Source organism: Oncorhynchus mykiss, chromosome 14 (genome assembly GCF_013265735.2).
Source record: "Oncorhynchus mykiss isolate Arlee chromosome 14, USDA_OmykA_1.1, whole genome shotgun sequence".
In the NCBI taxonomy this organism is placed as follows: Eukaryota; Metazoa; Chordata; class Actinopteri; order Salmoniformes; family Salmonidae; genus Oncorhynchus; species Oncorhynchus mykiss.
Window position 1 is genome coordinate 15,192,916 of NC_048578.1, and position 18,827 is coordinate 15,211,742.

An 18,827-nucleotide genomic window follows, 5' to 3' on the forward strand; every position below is an offset into this window, starting at 1 on the left:
GACCGTTCGCCTTTCCAGTTGGTGATAAGCTCTAATGACGTATTCATTCATTCGTTTTTGTTTATAACCTTTCTTGCAGAGTCTGCGGCAGTCCTCTTTGATAATCTTTCATGCACCATCTCATTACCGAATTATCACTTTTGTAGCAATTATTTACCCATGAAAACGGCACTGTAAAGGAAATTTGTCTGAAGTCACATTATAACCAAAACAGGCATTTTACATGAAAATTCTGCCCTAGGGTGTCCCAGTGGATTATGCAAATAAATGAAAACGTAATGATTATCTGTATTGTTTGCCTTTTCTAAAACAATATCAAAACGACAAATTATTTTAATTTCAAATGGAGACAAAAATAACATAATTAAATGCTAGTCTGCTGCCTCTGGGCATCTCAGACACCATCTTAAAAATGGTGTAAAAAGATTAAAAACAGAGCCAGGGAAAACGAAAGCACTTTTCCCAAGCTGGTGAAAGTGCACCTTACTCTGCTGCCCTGGAATGCATCCTGGGTAATGTGTTGTCTAGTTGTCTAGTCTTCATGTCCGTCATGTTAAATACTGCGAAAGACGGAAGACAAGTGGACCTTCTCTAGATTTATAGCCATTTAATGCTGTCTCCTATTTTCCTTTCAGTCTCATACTGTTGTAGTTGTTTTGAAACTAGTGCGTTCAGGTAATAATAGCAAAGTCTCCAGACTCGGGATTAATCCCACAGATGTCGAGGTGATTTATATTGAAGCCTTTACTCTTTTTAACGACTCCACGCTCCACAGGTCACGGCGCAATCCTAGAGGTCAAAAACCAGAGCGACAGGGTCAAGTTTAGGAAGACTTGTAACAGATGGTGTCCCAGTCCGGTCTGTCATTCTAAACGCATGAAGGGGGAGATAAAACACTTTCCACTTTTAGTTGACCGGTGTGCTTCTTTTTTGACCACCAGCCCCCCTCATATCACAATCCTCTTCAAAATGAGACGCCACGATCAAAACGACTGCAAAATGGTCTCCAAATACCACTTATTTAAATCAAATCAAATGCGCCAAATACAACAGGTGTAGACTTCACCGTAAAAGATCCTTATGCTACAATCAAATAACTCTGTCACTTCTCCCACCTTTATAATGACGGTCCTTATTCCTCAATTAGTAGATTCATTCATTTATATCAACATGTGCTATTAAACCTACAGTAAGTATTTGATTTGTTTATTTAGTGTCACTCAAATAAAGCATGCTACGTTATGTTTTACAAGTTTACCATCCTACTCTCATAACAGCTTGTTTGTGTTTTAATAACAGACACATTTTAATGTTGATTAAACCTCTTGAGTCATTTGGTATCGAACCATTTTAGATTGGGACTCCAATGATATATGAATTGAAGGAAAAACAACAGTCAACTGCAATGAACTATAACACAAACATAAAAGTATTTGAAATAATAAAGGTGGCTGGATATGAGATCCACAAGTTTGAAATGGTCAGCTGACTCTTGATGAAGAATTCCCTGATAGTGTACTTGGTTGCTTTCTGAAAACATGCTGGTGTAAACAGTCAGGGAGCAGCGACGCATCTCCACTTTACCAAGTGTTTACTCAAGTTACCGCATATGGATATCCCACCACATGGTCCCTTGACCCACCACAACAACATCTCTCTGCAATGACAACTTCTCTCTGCCCTTGAGAGGGGGGACACCATTCATCCTCCTTGGACAGGAATGAGGGATTGACACCCCTGACAACTGGATGCCATGCCAGCTTAAGTGCTGCACTCATACTTGGCTCACTGAAACCCCAGGCCCCAACCACTGGAGCGCTGCATTATTGATGCTGGAGACATGCTTAGCACTCACAGGCAACCAAAACACTAGCCCTCTGCCAATGGTGGTGATGTCACAGAAGAGAGGTGATCAGGGGCCTGGCACCAGTTAGTCACCGCTCCGTTCTTAAAAAGGGGTTAGAAGGGGAACCTTCGAGGGGGTGCAGCGGCGGGGGGGGGTGTATGATGAGGATGAGAGGGGGACGATGAGCTGTAGCACTCATCCATCACAACCACTTACGCGCCATAGGATCTGTTCTTTAGCTGCGGAGAAATTACGTTAGGCCCAGCTGCAGATACCTGCTGGCTCATTACAAAACTCCTCCTGCTGAGGCAGCACCGCATAGTGGGGCAAGAGTGTTTTATCCCCAAAACAGGCACCGAGTGAGAGACCACGAACAGTGTGATGCTGTCACACACGCAGCGAATTAGGCTGATTGGTCGGGATTGGTTTTGACCAAAAATGTTTCATTTGTTGCTCGTTTTCATTTTTAGAGATTTGAGGGTTGATGGAGGCTATAAACGTGGTTTAAATACCTTGTGGAATTAATATAATCACTTTAGAATAGTTGTATGATGTGTCTAGATAATCAAAGAATACTCAATCGCCTTATTCAGCTGTCATTTTTTATTTCATTTATGGCGATTGAATCAGAGTCACCAAGGCTTGAAATATATTAATGATGGTAGCTAGCGAGGAACTTGTGACTACACTTCATTAACTGCCATCACTCATGGATTTGGAGCTGAAGAGATACAAACTTTCCAGCATGATAGTTATTGTTTTGAAAGGTAGACTGAAAGTAACCAGGTTTTTTTTTGGACAGACATGCATGCTTTTACAGCGGAATCTGGGTATTAGACTGCATGCCTGATTTTTCACCCTTTGTAGAAAGGATGACAGGTGCTAAACATACAGTGCCTTGCGAAAGTATTTGGCCAACTTGAACTTTGCGACCTTTTGCCACATTTCAGGCTTCAAACGTAAAGATAATAAACTGTATTTTTTTGTGAAGAATCAACAACAAGTGGGACACAATCATGAAGTGGAACGACATTTATTGGATATTTCAAACTTTTTTAACAAATCAAAAACTGAAAAATTGGGCGTGCAAAATTATTCAGCCCCCTTAAGTTAATACTTTGTAGCGCCACCTTTTGCTGCGATTACAGCTGTAAGTTGCTTGGGTTATGTCTCTATCAGTTTTGCACATCGAGAGACTGACATTTTTTCCCATTCCTCCTTGCAAAACAGCTCGAGCTCAGTGAGGTTGGATGGAGAGCATTTGTGAACAGCAGTTTTCCGTTCTTTCCACAGATTCTCGATTGGATTCAGGTCTGGACTTTGACTTGGCCATTCTAACACCTGGATATGTTTATTTTTGAACCATTCCATTGTAGATTTTGCTTTATGTTTTGGATCATTGTCTTGTTGGAAGACAAATCTCCGTCCCAGTCTCAGGTCTTTTGCAGACTCCATCAGGTGTTCTTCCAGAATGGTCCTGTATTTGGCTCCATCCATCTTCCCATCAATTTTAACCATCTTTCCTGTCCCTGCTGAAGAAAAGCAGGCCCAAACCATGATGCTGCCACCACCATGTTTGACAGTGGGGATGGTGTGTTCAGGGTGTTGCTTTTACGCCAAACATAACGTTTTGCATTGTCGCCAAAAAGTTCAATTTTGGTTTCATCTGACCAGAGCACCTTCTTCCACATGTTTGGTGTGTCTCCCAGGTGGCGTGTGGCAAACTTTAAACAACACTTTTTATGGATATCTTTAAGAAATGGCTTTCTTCTTGCCACTCTTCCATAAAGGCCAGATTTGTGCAATATACGACTGATTGTTGTCCTATGGACAGAGTCTCCCACCTCAGCTGTAGATCTCTGCAGTTCATCCAGAGTGATCATGGGCCTCTTGGCTGCATCTCTGATCAGCCTTCTCCTTGTATGAGCTGAAAGTTTAGAGGGACGGCCAGGTCTTGGTAGATTTGCAGTGGTCTGATACTCCTTCCATTTCAATATTATCGCTTGCACAGTGCTCCTTGGGATGTTTAAAGCTTGGGAAATCTTTTTGTATCCAAATCCGGCTTTAAACTTCTTCACAACAGTATCTCGGACCTGCCTGGTGTGTTCCTTGTTCTTCATGATGCTCTCTGCGCTTTTAACGGACCTCTGAGACTATCACAGTGCAGGTGCATTTATACGGAGACTTGATTACACACAGGTGGATTGTATTTATCATCATTATTCATTTAGGTCAACATTGGATCATTCAGAGATCCGCACTGAACTTCTGGAGAGAGTTTGCTGCACTGAAAGTAAAGGGGCTGAATAATTTTGCACGCCCAATTTTTCAGTTTTTGATTTGTTAAAAAAGTTTGAAATATCCAATAAATGTCGTTCCACTTCATGATTGTGTCCCACTTGTTGTTGATTCTTCACAAAAAAATACAGTTTTATATCTTTATGTTTGCAGCCTGAAATGTGGCAAAAGGTTGCAAAGTTCAAAGGGGCCGAATACTTTCGCAAGGCACTCTAAATAATAAGAAATATAATCATCATTTTATTGGTCGCATACACGTTTTTAGCAGATGCCATTGTGGGTGTAACGAAGTGCTTGTAAAATACGGTTGTCCTGTGTCCCCAAAGATGAAATATTTCATCAACATGGTCTTTTTTCACTGTTTTAGCCATTAACACGATCTCTTTTACATCAGACAAGGTTAAGGTAATACAAGTCAAGCAGAAGATGGCTGTGAGATACAGTCAGAAGGACTGGGGGCCAGCTTATTGAAATAGAGCCATGATGGTACTATTTCTGTTTCCCCAAACACCCTCAGCTTTGTCACAGGATTATTATGGACTGACTTCAATGGCGCAGCCTCATAGATCATTCAGCCCATCATGGTGGCTGAGGGCTTTCTCACATCCTGGAAGGAAGAAGTGGTGTCTTGATCTGCAGATCCATATCAAGCCCTCACCCAAGTAACAAATGAGATAACTACACAGGGTTCATCGGTTATTGGAGCTCGTGCGAAATGATCGCTAAATCTATGTGGGAATACTGGAGTTGTCTCATTCTTGATTTTCAGACAAAATAAGAGTGTTGTGTTTGTTGTATGCTTGTTAGACCAAACGTGTTTTGATCAGTAAACTTGTGAATAGAAAAACACCAAAGTCCCCGATACACCTCCCCTCGGCGGTTTATGAATCCCCTCACGTTCGGCAGCTGTCATCAGGTCACCCAGAGGGGACTTGTGGGATGGATGACAGGTGGAACAGAGGATCAGGAGGAATGGAACAGCCTGGACTGCATGGCGACAAAACGTTTCAAGAGCCTTGATAGCTCCGAGGGGCCAGACAAGCCTGAGAGAAGAGATGCTGTCCAGACTCTTTCCCTGTTTTCTTCCACAAGTCACTGGGTGGAGGAGCGTGGTAAGGAGCCGAGTAGCTGTTGATCTGCAGACTGCCCTGTCTATGATCTCGCTCCGCTTCGCCGACACAATGGCAGATGGGAATGCATCAATATTAGCGGGAAGCCCCGACGTGTAAGGACACGCCGTGCAAAGTTCAACAGTGTCAAGCTCCTCTTTGACTCGGTTGTCTTGACGTTTTAAGGTAGCTTGCTTCTGCCCCTTTGAAGAGTGTTTCGATGTTGATGATTCCCCATGTCAACCTATTGTTGTGGTGGTTTAAATGTTTAGAAACCATCAGCTAAGACTCCTGAATGGACAGCACAACCCAGTAAGAGACCACAAGACTCAGAGACAAAAAGATACATGTATTGGCAATAAAGGTAAAAAATACAACATAAAAGCCCATCCAAAGAACAGGTCATTATAGGTCATTTAATATAGACAGTGGCTACAGGTGCCTGTAACAAGAGTGTTGAACAGTTTATAGCCCCAGCCAATGCTAGGACTTAACTCGAAGAACACCTGCAAGGCATACAAAGCTGTTATCATGGAATAGCATGAAAAAGAAATAACACGAGACTTAGTCAACCAACATTTTAATCCCTGGCATAAATTTACTTGCGTCCTACTCAAGGAAGTGACATATCTGGTTTCTTTGGGGTTCTTTTTTTATTACTAATTTCTATTGGCTAATGCATTTTCCTCCTGGAAAAAGGCTAAGTTCAACCAACAGAGACATTTCAAACGGCATGTTGAAAATAGTGGCTACTTTACTCTCTTAATCCAGATATTTCAATCTTGACACTTTTATGGAAGTACAAGGAAAAGAGCGTTGAAGTTGCATTACAGTGGAACAAAAACAATCCCTTGGCTACAGTAGCTAGGGATTTAGCCATGGTGGAAAGACGCAGATGTGAAAGATCAAGTTTCAGATGTGTGCTGATACACCAGTAGCCAACAAGCCTCTGCAACAGCTCACACTTTCCATAGGTTACGAAGCTACAGGAGGTGACACAGTGTCACATTTTGCTGTGATATACAGTATCAGTCAAACGTTTGGACACACCTACTCATTCAAGGGTTTTTCGTTATTTTAACTATTTTCTACATTGTAGAATAATAGTGAAGACATCAACACCATGAAATAACACATATGGAATCATCTAGTAACCAAAAAGTGTTAAAAGTGTTAAACAAAACAAATTAGATTTTAGATTTTAAATTATTCAAAGTAGCCACCCTTGGCCTTCATGACATCTTTGCACACGCTTGGCATTCTCTCAACCATCTTCACCTGGAATGCTTTTCCAACAGTCTTGATGGAGTTCCCACATATGCTGAGCATTTGTTGGTGCTGCTTTTCCTTCACTCTGTGTTCCAACTCATCGCAAACCCTCTCAATTGGGTTGAGGTCGGGTGATTGTGGAGGCCAGGTCATCCCATGCAGCACTACATCACTCTCCTTCTTGTTCAAATAGCCCTTACACAGGCTGGAGGTGTGTTGGGTCATTGTCCTGTTGAAAAACAATTGATAGTCCCACTAAGCGCAAACCAGATGGGATGGCGTATCGCTGCAGAATGCTGTGGCTGGTTACGTGTGCCTTGAATTCTAAATAAATCACAGACAGTGTCACCAGCAAAGCACCCCCACACCATCACACCCCTTCCTCCATGCTTCACGGTGGGAACCACCGGAGATCATCCCTTCACCTACTCTGCGTCTCATAAAGACACAGCGGTTGGAACCAAAAAAATCGCAAATTTGGACTCATCATAACAAAGGACAGATTTCCACCGGTCTGATGTCCATTGCTCATGTTTCTTGGCCCAAGCAAGTCTCTTATTATTATTGATGTCCTTTAGTGGTGGTTTCTTTGCAGCAATTCGACCATGAAGGCCTGATTCACCCAGTCTCCTTTGAACAGCTGATGTTGAGATGTGTCTCTTACTTTAACTCTGTGAAGTATTTATTTGGGCTGCAATTTCTGAGGCTGACAACTCTACTGAACTTATCCTCTGAAGCAGAGGTAACTCTGGGGCTTCCTTTCCTGTGGCGGTCCTCATGAGAGCCAGTTTCATCATAGCTCTTAATCGTTTTTGCAACTGCATTTGAAGAAATGTTCAAAGTTCTTGAAATGTCTAACATTCATCTCTGAAAGTAATGATGGACTGTCGTTTCTCTTGCTTATTTGAGCTGTTCTTGCCGTAATATGGACTTGGTCTTTTACCAAACAGGGCAGTCTTCTGTATACCACCCATACCTTGTCACAACACAACTGATTGGCTCAAACGCATTAAGAAGGAAGGAAATTCCACAAATGAACTTTTAACAAGACACACCTGTTAACTTCTTGGTGACATGGGGGCAGTATTGAGTAGCTTGGATGAATAAGGTGCCCAGAGTAAACTGCCTGTTACTCTGTCCCAGATGCTAATATATGCATATTATTAGTAGTACTGGATAGAAAACACTGAAGTTTCTAAAACTGTTTGAATGATGTCTGTGAGTATAACAGAACTCATATGGTAGGCGAAAACCTGAGAAAAATCCAACCAGGAAGTGGGAAATCTGGGGCTTGTAGTTTTTTTAACTCAGCCCCTACTGTGGATACAGTGGGATATTGGTTATGTTGCACTTCCTAAGGCTTCCACTAGATGTCAACCGTCTTTAGAAACTGGTTTGAGGATTCTATTATAAAGGAGGGGCTCATGAGAGCTGTTTGAGTAAATGGTCTGGCAGAGTGTCTCAGGCTCGTGACGCACGGTCCCGACAGACTTAGCTCTCGTTCCAGTGCTTTTCTACAGACAAAGGAATTCTCTGGTTGGAACATTATTGAACATTTATGGTAAAAACATCCTAAAGGTTGATTCTATTCTAAGTTTGACAAGTTTCTACGGGCTGTAGCGGAACTTTTTGAACTTTTCGTCCGACATTCTGGACAACCTGAACGCGCTTTTCAATTTGTTTACCAAACGCCATAACAAAAGAAGATATTTGGACATAACTGATGGACATTATCGAACAAATCAAACATTTATGGTGGAACTGGGATTCCTGGGAGTGCATTCTGATGAAGATCATCAATGGTAAGGGAATATTTATAACGCTAATTCTGACTAATGTTGACTACCCAATATGGCGGATATCTTTTTGGCTGCTTTGTTGTCTGAACGCTGTACTCAGATTATTGCATGGTTTGCTTTTTCCGTAAAGTTTTTTGAAATCTGACACAACGGTTGCATTGAGGAGAAGTATATCTCTAATTCCATGTGTAACACTTGTATTCTCATCAACATTTATGATGAGTATTTCTGTAACTTGATGTGGCTCTCTGCAAAATCAGTGCATGTTTTAGAACTACTGAACGTAACGCGCCAATGTAAAATGAGATTTTTTGATATAAATATGCACTTTAGCGAACAAAACATACATGTATTGTGTAACATGAAGTCCTATGAGTGTCATCTGATGAAGATCATCAAAGCTAAGTGATTAAGTTTATCTCTATTTGTGCTTTTTGTGACTCCTCTCTTTGGCTGGAAAAATGGCTGGATTTTTCTGAGACTTGGTGGTGAGCTAACATAATCGTTTGTGGTGCTTTCGCTGTAAAGCATTTTTGAAATCAGACACTGTGGCTGGATTAATGATAATTTTATCTTTAAAATGGTGTAAGATACTTGTATGCTTGAGGAATTTTAATTATGAGATTTTTGTTGTTTTGAATTTGGCGCCCTGCACTTTCACTGGCTGTTGGCAAGGTGGGACGACATATTTCAGAGAGGATAATTGAAATCTATTCCAGGTGACTACCTCATGAAGCTGGAGAATGCCAAGAGTGTGCAAAGCTATCATCAGGATCTCAAAATAAAATATATTTTGATTTGTTTAACACTTTTTTGGTAACTACATGATTCCATATGTGTTATGTCATAGTTTTGATTTCTTCACTATTATTCTACAATGTAGAAAATTGTAAACAATAAAGAAAAACCCTGGAATGAGTAGATGTGTCCATACTTTTGACTGGTACTGTACATTTGACATTTACACATTTAAGATGAATGTTTGACCATTAAAAAAGAAACATAACATGACAGCTGAACATGAAAACCTGAAATAGCTGACGGACATCGCTTTGGCACTATGACCATGTATAGGTCCCTGCCACTAGAATGCAGACACTGCAAGTGGATTGGCCCTCTTTGTAATCAGAGACTCAGTTGTAGTGTGGAATTCACAAACTTTAATCTCTGTAGTCAAAACCTTTCATCGCATATGGCTCAAAGGGTTGATCTGCCATCAGTTATCTTGCCTAAAAGTAAACACTCGAAAAAATGCATACACTTTGGAGAAACAGAAAATGTGTTTGGGATTATGTGAACTATGAGACACATTTTAATTGTGAGAAAGTTACACTAACTATAACTTAAGTACCACGAAGTAGCCTTCACATGACCACGACAGCTTGGCAGATAAATATCATGCAGGTAATAGGTTAACTTCAAGGTTTCACCAATGATTTGATTCATTCTATATCTTAAAAACAAGGTATTATCAAAAATGTCTGAGGAGATCCGAGAGAAGACACCCATTATGAATTTGACTACAAAAGGCACTGTAGGTTAAGAAAGGAGTAATGAAGCATACTCTCTCTATTAATACAGATTTAATCTTGTTATAATTAACAGCCGTTGATCTCAAATCTGCTGTAGATACTCACCTGTAGAATGAATGAGTGTACCTCTCAGGTCAGGATGTACGCATGCCACAAATTAGCTGTTGTGTCCTTCTTCAATCTGTTTGTAAAGGCAAGTCATGAAAATGTATGTGTGTGGTCTGTCATCTTTTTTTATGCTTCAACGGTGAAGCTCTTAACACACTGATACTCAACAATGACATTCTGCACGTGTTTTCAAGCCTCATATGACGTGAAATGCTTACCGTATGTTGAGATTTGTTAATCACCCACAGATGATTTGAATCAATGAGAAAAACAGTGATGTGCTTACGCGTTCTACTGCCTTAAGATTAATTTCTTCCCTATACTGAAAGTGCAATCGTTTCTTCATTAGTCCTTTATTTGTTTCCAAGTGTTCGTCTTCAGGGCTAACATCTAGTTTATTTGGATACTCTTAATTACACATGGGAGAATGGGTTCCCTTCTTAGAAAATGAATCTCTATCACCAACTCCTAAAGGGCGAAAATAACTTAGGGGTGGACAGTGTGCGATTGTATTTCCAAGATTGATGAAGTTAGTAAAAGACTGACCAGATCAATTTGACCCTATTTCGTCATCTTGTAATGAAGTCATTATATTGGGTATTTTTGTTGAACCACAGAAAGGAAAGATGATGAGGAGAAATGTTCTTCACCTGTTTGTTAGTTTGGGGATTTATTAAAGGAAGCCTGAGGTGATAGACTGAACCACAATAAATTACATCTATGGCAGTGTCTCTCCGGATAACAACATTTGGTAGCACGGTTTCCTTCAGGATCTTTTCATTTTTCTCTGTGTTATTAAACACAAAGATGAAACTCACAGAGGTCTACCATCAGGGACGGTTCTAGCCTTTTGGGGGCCCTAAGCGAGATTTGGTTGGAGGGCCCCCCACCTCACGGCAAAACATTTTTGTGGCCCCCCTCTTGATAGCAGAGAGAAACATTTGCATTTTAAAGTTAATTCTCTGCAATTCTGCACATTTCGCCACAGTGCGTAGAGAACATATTGCAGTTTTAAAGCAAGTTTTCTGCAATTCTACCTATTCTGTCATGGAGTCAACATAGATTTTGACCATTTTAAAGCTAATTTCTTGCAATTCTACACATTTTGTAATGACTTATGCCATGATATCGAAGTGAGAATGACTAGTCAGGGCCCCTCATGTGCCTTGTGTGATTAGATAGCTGGATCGGCTAAACACCAATCTAAAAATTGTTAGCTGACATGGCTAATTGAGTGACTGTCAGTGACTGACATAACAAGAGAAAAACTGCTGATGCACAACCAAATGTTGAAATTCCACCTGGTTAATTCTACTATTCTTACTCTCAATAGTAAGTTGTAGTGCTGAGCGATTAACCAAAATGTTGTATATATTTTGTTGTTATATTTTGAGCCTGTAGCTCAGGACCTGAAGCAAGGATATGCATATTCTTGATACCATTTGAAAGGAAACACTTTAAAGTTTGTGGAAAGGTCAAAGGAATGTAGGATAATATAGCACATTAGATCTGGTAAAAGATAATAAAAATACATTTTAAAAAAATTGTACCATCACCTTTGAAATGCAAGAGAAAGGCCATAATGTATTATTCCAGCGCAGGCGCAATTTAGATTTTGGCAGCAGTGTATGTGCAAAGTTTTAGACTGATCCAATGAACCATTATATTTCTGTTAAAAATGTTGTATCAAGACTGCCCAAATGTGCCTAATTTGTTTATGAATAACTTTTCAAGTTCATAACTGTGTACTCTCCTCAAACAATAGCATGGTATTCTTTCACTGTAATAGCTACTGTAAATTGGACAGTGCAGTTGAATAACAAGAATTTAAGCTTTCTGACAATATCAGACATGTCTATGTCTTGGGAAATGTTCTTGTTACTTACAACCTCATGCTAATCGCATTAGCCTACGTTAGCTCAACCGTCCCACATGGGACCCACCGCTCCTGTAGAGGCAAATGTATTTTTAAAGCCCTTTTTACGTCAGCAGTTGTCACAAAGTGTTTATACAGAAACCAAGCCTAAAACCCCAAACAGCAAGCAATGCAGATGTAGAAGCTTTTCTCTGGTCGGTCACTCAAGGCTCTGTAGAGAGGCCAGACCGGATGACACAAGCTATAGCTGGCCATCAACACCTCGAGACAAGGCTTGTCTCAAGTCACAACATAGTCACAACATCAAATCACAGATCATGGCTCTATCCTCTTCCAATGAACTACCACCAGAGGTCATGTCATGATTCATGTGTTTTATTTGTCAAAGAGACTTGTGGTCGAATTTTAGACCAATATTGCATAGCATGTGCCTGTTTCTGGTATGAAAAACACCTCATGAACATTCTCTCAATATTTTGACAGTTAAAGGTTACACACAGTATTCCCGTTAAAGCTTGACTCCTTAGATGCTATATACATTTTAGGACTTATAAATTAATAATATACACCCATTGATTCTTGAAGTGGATAACTTATGTCTCAGGAGCTAAGTTCAACTGTCATACCCCATCAGAACCCACATACAAGCTGGTTTTACTCCAATGGTTGTAAATAATGTAAGCAAACACTTTAGCCTCAAAACATGGTTAAAACTATCATTTTTGGTATCATGGACGGTCAGTCTTTGCATCCATAGCTCTGTCTATGAAATTGAGAGTGATTACATTTCTGCAGGCCCATCCCTCAGCTTTTTACCAAAACACATTGGTAACACGTTGTTCTTTTTTAAATTATGGACTTGCTTTAAAGGGACACCTGACAAAATCGCTCTGAAAAAACGTAAAGGTGGATGTCGCTAAAAGGGTCAACTCATCCATACATGATTGTCGCCATGGAGCAGTGAGAATACGGAGTACGTTAATTTGGTTTAAACTAAAGCCATTAAAATACAAAAAAAAAGAATACTGGTGCTTGCAAATGGCAAACTATCGGACTGACAGAGGCATGATGCATGGTGGTTATTGCATTGGCTTCATTATGATTAATAACATCGGAAGGATCCTCAGCTCTTCTTGTCGAGATGGAAAACGTAATTAGTCGGACTGGTTGGCGCTAAGGGCCTCGGCTTGGCTGAGCGCTCATGTTAAAACAGCTAGGCAGCTATAACAGAGATCAACGAGCCAGCATCCACCGTATGAAGTGTACGGGTAATGCATTCTGTTTCTTGACAGCAAAATCCGACTTATTTCAGATTTCCTCTCCCGCCTTGAGCTTTTATTAAAAGCTCTATTGAGCAAATAAATATTGTTGTGCAACAGAGGTCCTTTCGCTTTTTATGAACGACGGCGGCGGAAACGGCCCTGATGTGACAGAGGGCATTGAGGTTGGGAGGGAGAAAGAGACTGAGAGAGAAATGGAGGCAGAGTGCGTTTTCATCTGTCTGTTGGTGCACCTGCGTCAGGCACCTGTGAAATTGATATTATTAATGATAAATGTAGTCAGGGCAATATCCCCACGGCAGCAATGGTCACACTCACACTGACTCACAGGACCCTGCTCCTTTATGCCTTTTATTTTCCCCTCCTTTTTCCAGCCAAACATACTGTTATCATCGATCCAGCCTCAGAATGTTCTTTATGAAAAATGACTGCACCCTGTTGTATGATCCAGCTGAACTTTAAAAGGCGAGGGGGGGGGGGGGGGGGGGGGGGGGGGGGGTTGGCATGCCTGCACTGTTTGATTTGGCTACACCATGTTATATAGCACAGTACCTCAATGTTTTGGCTTAATTTGGTCTACCTGGCATTCCACCTTTTAGTGACACATTTTTGGAAAAATGTTGTGCTTGGAAGGCTACATGTTATTTTTTATAATGATTTTATAATACTAATGAGTATTTGAGATCACTGGGTGGCAAAATACAAAACACCACATGAACAACATGATTACTTATCATTAGAAGTGCACAACTAATTACCACTACTGTTTTGGTTAACAACTCCAGCTATTAACTGATGGGGAAGACTTTGAGCAGTCATCAATCACTCTCCATGCTCATCATCATAGACAGGGTAAGGAAAACATAAGCAATCAATCAATTGTTTGACTCGGCTTAAGTCTGGGTAATATAGCACATTTATTTAAACTCGATGCTGAGCATACGCCTGCCCCGTGACTCTAAATGACATCCCCGTCTTTCCATTCTGTTGTTTCGGCCTGGTTGAAATACATACTTATCTTTTTTAAATAGGGACTTCTTTATAAGGAGAGAGATCGAGAGAGAGGAGCCATGCAGGTTTTGTAATAATGATGTTTTCTCGGGCCTCTGTGGCTATGATGTCTATCACTCTGCTCCATCCCACCCACTTTCCTTCTCTCTCTGAATGGAGAAACACACTGTACATTTAAGGTTCTAAAGGTTCTAACCAAATCGTCCATTGAATTTTCCAAACCACTAGCCTACACACGTTGATGACTCAAACCGTTTTGATTTTACTCAGCTTGAATGGTCATTGTTGCATTCAGCCACCCCTCGTCCTAAAGCGCTATTATACTTGGTTGAAATCCTATTATGTATTGCATGTTAATTACATTTATGTAATTTATCAGCTCGGGATTTCCACCTTTCGGTTACAGGCCCAACGCTCTTCATCAGATCTGTATAGGCCTAAACCTCGGTCCGCTATGTTCTCCAGGCCACACTGCTTCAACAGAGCCTGGGGTGGCGAGCTGACAGCCGGCCGGCCGGTGGCTCCTCATTGCGGCGGAGGGAATTAAATTACTGCTCGTGCAGCTCAGTTTGTAAACAACACAAAGCCAATGATACGCCCAATTACACTTCAATGCAACGCATGTGTACAACCATGGACTGCCCTGAACCCAACAGGCAGCATAGCAGCCACAGCTCAACAAACACAAACAGTTTGGGATACAATTAATGAAAAAGGGATATGTCAACGTGCTCTAAAAACTAAAACACTCACTTTTCTGGCAAATGATACCTGTAGTCTGTGTGGAATTATGTTTCTGCTACACAAAATGTTTTTTTTCTCTCACAAAAATATGGATAACAGCCCACTGTTATTTAGGTTATTGAGCCACAACACACATTCTCATCAAGTCCTTGTTGTAATGTTTGTTATAGAATAAACCCCCAAAACGATCTGCAATTCATTTCTGACCTGTATTGCATCATTATTGCAATGCCTTATTGGCTACAGTAAAGCTGATCATTCATTGCTAATACTTTTCTGCCGTTTTCTTTGTTTCTGTATATCTGACCAGAAATGTGCAAATATATTTTTGTTCATTAAAGGCCCAGTTCAGTCAAAAACATGATTTCCTGTGTTTTATATACAGTATATTTCCACACCATGAGGTTGGAATAATACTGTGAAATTGTGAAAATTATGATAATGCCGTTTTAGTGTAAGAGCTGTTTGAAAAGATTGCCTGGAATTTCAGCCTGTTTTGGTGGGGTGGAGTTATGGTCTGCCTGGTGACATCACCATGTGGTAAATTTGTTAATAGACCAATAAGAAAGAGAGTTCCAAACCTCTCTGCCAATAACAGCTAGTTTTCAGTGTTTCCCTCCCCACTCAGTCCACTCCCACACAGTCCTAGCAATATTCTTGCTTGAGAAATGGCACTTTGCTAAGAAGCTATTTTTTGTTGTTGTTGTAATTATTTTTTTTTAAATTGAAAACCAATTACAGTAAGGTACTTAATTGTTACCCAAGTTATTTGATATTGATATAAAAACGGCTACATTGGACCTTTAAGATTTTACAATGAAATCATCGCATTCTTCATTGAGGTAATATTATTTTAGTTGAAGTCATAACCTTTTTTATATACAAAATAATAATTTGATCAAGTCTAAATGAGGTGAATTGCTTACCACCACTCAGACAGTAAGTAAGTAGGATGGAGAATATGTATCATGTATCTATCTGCACACTTATGAGTCAATCACCCAGCTCCAACTTCTTTGTCAATAATCTATTTGACAAACAGCAAGTAAGTTAAAATTGATTGATTATATCATGGGTAAATTATATGTGTCTAAATATCGTGGACTCCCGAGTGGCACAGCGGTCTAAGGCTCTCCATCGCAGCGCAAAAGGCGTCACTGTAGTAGCTTGTTCGAATCCAGGCTGCATCACATCCGGCTGTGATTGGGAGTTCAATTGGGCGGTGCACAATTGGCCCAGCGTCGTCCGGGTTTGCCCAGGGTAGGCTGTCATTGTAAGTAATAATTTGTTCTTAATTGACTTGCCTGCTTAAATAAAAAAATAACCAAAAGTTGCCCAGTCTCTAGAATTCACTTTGAAACGAAAAAGTTGAGGTTGGGAGTGAAACTGATATCTAATCGATACTAGAGGTCAATATTTCAGAAACAGTGCTGAAATGCTAACATTTCATGCATTTTGCCAAATGTAATAAATGGTTCCAGGTTTCAGAACAAAACACTTAAATGACCAGCATCTGCAATTCAAGTTATAAGATCTTTATTTACTTTTAATGAAAGATGCAAAAGTGGGAAATGATTTACTTTACAATGATGAACTGTTCTGATGAGGAAAACAATGTTGGTAGCTGTATTAGAAAACATCAGTAGCAATAATAATAGGCTATTATTAATATCAACGATAGCTTAATAATAAAAACATGCCTAGTAATAATATGAATACATACATTTATATAATAATAATAATAATTGAAAACTTTTTTAATTAAAGCATGAAATGTTAAAACAATATAACCACTACAGATCCTACAGCAGTCTTCATGCAATTTGACGAGTGAAAATAATTTGCACAAAAGAAAATCCTACATCCCAATATTGCTGTGGAGACAGTAACAATAGGCCATAATTATCCTCTTCTAATTAGTGAAGCAAAAGTCACCTTTTCCAGGGCCTTGTCAATTTACGTTATTCAAGATTCTTGAGCCATGCTGCTTCTTGTAGCCTACGGTCTGGTCTCTCAATACTCCTGAAGAGCCTGCATCTCAGCGTTTTTCTTTTTTTCCCAGAGTGGTCCGTCGACTAAGTCCGTTTACAGTTGTCTGATCTGGGCAGGAGGCGCCAGGTTATCCCCGGGGAGCTGGGAGTCAAGGACTGTAGCTCGAAATGCAGAATAATGTAATTCTATCTGGTCTGAATTCAACCTAATTACAGCAGAAAGCAAAACAGGCAGAGAGCCTAGCGAATGCAAATGGTTCGGGATGACATGCAGGCTCATCAGCGTAATGCACGACATCCTCGAGTGGAGAGCTTTGGAACAGACGCACCAAATAGAGCGAGCCTGCCTGAGTGACAGGAGTCAATGCAGGCGCTTTTCTTCCATTTTCCTTCGCCATAACAAAGCTAAACAACATCATATTCTCTATTTTCTTGTGATTATCGAAAATAAAGGCTATAAGAATAGACGTAACAGCAAAGTGATAATAATAACAATATAACAACATAATTATTGACTGATAGGCTATATACATTATTATTATCAGGCTATTAATATTATACAGTCTGTGCAGGCTGTTATTGGCCTATTATTATGTTAATAGAACCTAAAGATAAACCTTTGTACTAATTCTGAATATGTTGTCTGCTTTATGATGATTATTACAAATGCAGTGAGTCAAGGTATGAATAACCAATATCATAGAATATAGACTTCATATACAGCATCAGCAGCCATCAGTGACTGGTGCACAGCACAGAATATATACCTTTAGCTTAAAACGAGCAGACAAGTAAGTGCCTGTGCCCTTACAATGATCACAAAGCCTGTTTTTTTTCCAATTTGACGATTTTTTTTCACAATATTGTTTTATTGCCCTTTACTGTAGCATTTACATCATAATTTGACATTTTCTTAGAGGACTGACTTTCTATATGGCTCCTTTTTGTGCAAACTATCGCAGTTGTTTGCAAATCTCTTGAAGCCTTTTTCAGAAACGTTGCACACGCCAGAGGTTGGGGGGTCACTATAATATATCGGGGAACCAACTGTGACAAATTCCTTTTGTTTGTGCTTTGCTGGTACTTTATTACCCAGACGAGCAACACAGCCTGGAGATAACGATTCATCACCGGCTGCATGGAAGCCGCCATAGACATCGCCTCTGGGCAACCAGCTAAGGGCCTTCATATTGCCATTTGAGCAGGGGATTGCACGCAGAGAGCAGCTTGCGAAGGAGGAGGGCGGGGACACACACACATTTGAGGGAGAGGTTGATTAAATTGGTTTAAATCTTAATATGATGCAATCCTTGTCCAAGTTTAACAGAAATATCAGTGATTTTTTTTCTGAAGGCAAATGCTTCATCCACAGTTTCACGTGTTATCAATGTACCTTAATTCACTTACGGTTTAGGCCTATTGTTTATATATCTTGATCAAAAATGTTGGCTTTGAGTTTTATTAGATTTTTTCGAAACTGTCATTGTTTGGTCTTATTTGTGGATTATTCGATTGTGTTAGAAAATACAGGTTTAACTATGTTTTGCCTGCATGATTAGTTTCATTTCAGTATGAGTTGGTAATGAACGTAATGAAATGAAACACCAGTTAGGTAGGCTCACGTTGTCAGGTTCAATAACGAGAGAGCTTCTTAGGTTCAAATAATTAGAACATATGAGAAACTAGACATAATTAAAGGCTATATTATGTAGCCTCATTCGAATTTGTTTTGTATTTAACAGGGCTGTGTTTACACAAGTAGCCTTATTCCAGCGTTTCCCAAACTCGGTCCCCGAGACCCCAAGGTGTGCACGCCCCCCCCCCCCCCCCCCCCCCCCCCCCCCTACAGAGCTGATTCAAATAATCACCTTATCATCAAGCTTTGATTATTTGAATCAGCTGTGTAGTGCTAGGACAAAAACCAAAACGTGCACCCGTTCTGATATAAACCCGAGGACCGAGAT